Genomic DNA, 4,413 nt, shown 5'->3' with positions numbered 1-4,413 from the left:
CTGAACCGGGCCACAAATCTTCCATTAGATTTGCACTTATTTTGCATCGCAAATTTGATTTTGACTCCAAAACTCAAGTGTTGCTTTGTTTAGTAAACCTGCACTTGGAGAAGAGAATCTAGTCTGAACACACAAATTCCTCGTGTAAATACCCTCATTTCCTTTAAAAGTCCTGCAGCCGTTAGGACTGGGTCGATGACCACAGAACACCGGGAAAAGTGATGCAAATGCCAGCAAACAAGGAAGTTGTGCGATCTAGTGGTTCTTTACACAAATCAACCTACTAATCCTAAGATGAGAAAGCTGTGTGAGGGTCCTGAACTGCTCAGGATGTCACTTCATGTCACTCCTATGTTAAAGTTAAACAACCAATGATTTGGGTTTGGGGCTTTTTTTAGGTTATAAACTGTGAAAAAACATACAGGAACACATTACAACCAGCTCCTCACGAAACTGCTGATAAAGCAGTTAATATTTGGTCTTGGGCAAAGGGCTGGTTTCCTTTTGTTGGCTGCCAGTTTCAGACGGGTATTTTACGTGAAACACTTTACAAGTTCGAAGTGGCAGAACTGTGTTTTTTCACCTGCGAGTGGTTTCGACTTAGACTCCAGCATTACTGTCAGGAAGTCAGTTTTTCCATGCTTGTGACTGTAAACAGAGATTGTATGGCACAGCTCCAGAAGTGATAGAAGGTCAAGGAGCAAACTGCAAGGGCGACAGACTGCTTCCCAAACCAAAGGCACAACGCTGAAGCGAGAATAACCACACATTTAAACCCTGTTTGATGTTCGTGTTGCTCAGTAGTTTGGGCAGCACAACAAATGTGTAAATGCATCACATAATTTTTTAAATACATATGTCTATATAAATATATGCTCATATATACTTACACATACTATATATATATATATATGAGGTGTACACACCTCACTGAAATGGTGGGTGAACAGGCAGGGAGCAGAGCCAGTAACATCACTTATTATTAACACTGCCCCCCACTCATTTTTGAAGTTGCTTTTATCTCTGTCAAACCTCAGTCCCACCTCTGCTTGATTTTATTTCTCCTGGGTTTGTGAACTGACAGGAAAATAATGCTATGCATTCTACGAAGAGTCCTCTCCAAACAATACCATTTCCATTGATATTTCCTTGGTAAAGCATTAACACTTCCAAGAGCTGTAGCCAGAATTTATAATTTTATAAGCATGTATCTTGTTCATCATGACGTTGCTTTTGGCCGCTCCTCAGATATTGCCAGTGTTGTAATTTTTTTTTTTCTTACATGTAAACCTTTTTTGGAAAGGCGAATATTATTTCAGTGAACAGAATTCACCCCTTTCTGCCCTAGTGTAAGACTTGGAACGCTAGCAACTATACATGATGTCTATAATGTGCATCTTCCTCTGCAGGCCCCCGAGCTGAGATTCTGCAGGTAGGTATCTACAACCACAAAGGAAGTCAGTAGAAGTCCTGTCATGGTAGTAACGGCACAGCACACCCCAAAATGAACATGCCAAACTGGTGGAGACCCTGCGCGACCACATCTATGCTTCAGCTTTGTAAAACGGGGATGCTACCAGCCCTTCATCTCAAGGGATGCGAGAAGGATTAATCAGATTGTGGGGCAGTGAAATAACGCACATATTAGCTGATGACAAAATCTCTCTCTCTCTCTCTGGAGCAGAGATGTCAGAGCACAGTAAAAAGAAAGACTAAACCCAAAGGGGGCGGGTGTACGTTGATTTGTTAAATACATCCTGCTGAGGGAAAGAAATGGGAATTTCTGGGAAAAGGAAGCATGTACGATCAGGCATGCAGAGGGTGAGTGGTCATGAACAAATGTACACGTTACTGAGGGACAATTCTACTGCTTGCGCTTCCTCGTGTTTGATTATTTGTGCCCCAAACCTTATAAACGTTCTTCTAACTTACCTATGTGTGTGATGCTATAAATGGTGCACTTTAGGTCATTACTCGTGCCATGGGAAGGGACAGTGTGCAGATTTCTGTTGAACTAGAGACCTTAATCTTTCAATTACTTCAATAAACGCTTCCTAAAGGCAGTCCACCTCGTCTGCTACTGTGCTAACCAAGCGGTATTCCTTACAAAACTATGGCCTCTGGGTAAAATAAAATTAAGAAAATGAAAAAAGATTAAAAGCGAAGTAACGGCAGAGCTTAGGAAGGAAGGTTAGAAGACTGAGTATTACGAGGAATGAAAAAAAAGTCACAAGAACAAAGTGAAGAAGAAAAGCAGCATCTCAAATTGATTCAAAAGCCCTAAAATTAGATCTGTTCGAGGTCGTGGATGAAGCACTTGCTGACTCTCTACCATCTTCAGTACGACAGAAGCACAAACTCTGCGGGTCTTTGCTGGTAAAGGCTATTTTCTGTGTCAGGACTACAGCATCCAGGGTACAGATGTCATACTGGCTGAGCAACACAAGAGCCCCAGACACGTTATCAATTTGTGAACTGCAGATATGTTTAATTGTAAACAAATCATGAAAACTTTGAGGAGCTCTAAAAATAATTACGGCCAAGAGGATGAATGCTTTCTGGTCTCACATTCAACATCAAGAAGTCATTTGAAAACGTCTTCTGCTCTCAACTGCCGTTTAAAAGTTGATTCAGTTCCTCTGCCTCTGACATGCATAACTAGATTCAGCTTTGGAATGGAATATTTGTTTTCGCTCATCATTAGCATCCCAGCCTGTGTTTTTAATCTGAAAACAAAATCTTTCGAACTGACATTTGAAGGTCCCTTCCAACCCAAAACATTCTACAATTCTATGAATTACAACAGTGAATATGATGTTATGAAGACATAACCCACCGCTTTGTAAACCAGACTGGAAAAATTTGCTATTCTTCGGTTTTTTACCCAACAAACAGGCTGTGCCCCACTGATATCAATGAGTACTCACAATGTTAAATATTGTAGGACATCGTTAAAGACATTTTGACCAAGCTAACCTTTACTGCGAGTTCAACAATAAACAAAGCTGATACCGACCAACGCTATCAGTCCACATACCTTTTTTATTGGTAATGAAGGCCGAGTGTCCAGATTTAGCGCAGAGGAATTCCTTCCGTAAACACAAACTCTCTTTACCTCTGAGTATGACAAAGTAACCTTCACCCCTAAGTTTACGGTCGCAGTAACGAGGCCTGACAAACCTTCTCTTGATAAGCCTGAACAAACCTTGCAGAATACAGTATTTGTACGAACAACAGTGTAGGTGAGAAAGCTTTCAGCAGCCAGAGGCTCCTTGTGTCAGCCTGATCGCACCGAGCAGTGGTGGCTTTGCTCTGCAATTGTCACCCCAAACAACACACATCCCAAAACCTGTTCCCACTCGTAACTTTGACTGAAAGCAAACATAAACAGACAATTCACGTAGGAATGAAATGAGAATGATACAAAGCACCTGTAGTGTGTTTTACATGTTCCTAGTGGCAATAATGCTCTAATTACCACAGGTCCTAACTGCATCTTTTTTCCTTCTGAACTCTAGAAAGCAGGGTTGGGGTTTTTTCCTTAAACTACACCTTCTTAATCCAACTTTCTTCACCACGTTATCTAAACAAAAATGGCTTCTTATTTACGGATGTCCTTTTTCAACACAGCATACTCAAGTTACCTTCTGCTTTTGCCCTCCCTGAACCACCAAAATAACTTCTTCAGACTTAAATGGATTTGAATTTCACGTACGACCCCAAAACATCTGAATACGTGTAATGCAAGAGCCTTTTGCTTATACTGAAATCAACTGCCAAAGTGCCGTTGCACTGTGTCAAAAGCTGATTTCTTTTGAAGAGAAAAATGTCACCTTCTTTCCCAGCTTTTGGGAAATGAAGGGGCATCTGCTGGCAAAATGAAAACATGAACAAAACGAATATGAAATTCTTGTCAGAGTTACCAGTCTAACAGGAAACAGACTCTTATCAAATTGAGTAACAATGGTACAGTCTTTTCTTTCCCAGAATCACTTCTGTAAAAGCACTTCTACAAAACAAAAAAAAAAACCATAATTTTTTTTTAACAAATGTGGATAATGAGACGTGACTGCATTCACTGTGCAACCGCTCTCAAATATACACCTGTATGCATAAGTATGCAGGTAACACGGACCTTTTCCTTTTCTGCTTCAACGTCCTTTGATTGACCAGAGACACCTTTTCAGTCCCCGAGTTCTACCTTCCTGTCCCCGTTTCCCATGGTAGCCAACTGAAGGCAAAGGTTATCCACTTAAAACAAGGGGCAATACCACATAACCCCTTCTCCAACCACTAGAAAGCAGTGACTTGTGTTCACAGAGACATTCATTATTTCTCTTAATACCACTTATTATGTCGAGTTCTACCTTCCTGTCCCCGTTTCCCATGGTAGCCAACTGAAGGCAAAGGTTA

This window comes from Buceros rhinoceros, unplaced genomic scaffold (genome assembly GCF_000710305.1).
Source record: "Buceros rhinoceros silvestris isolate BGI_N320 unplaced genomic scaffold, ASM71030v1 scaffold4268, whole genome shotgun sequence".
NCBI classification, from domain to species: domain Eukaryota; kingdom Metazoa; phylum Chordata; class Aves; order Bucerotiformes; family Bucerotidae; genus Buceros; species Buceros rhinoceros.
Note: the sequence above shows the minus strand (reverse complement) of the source record.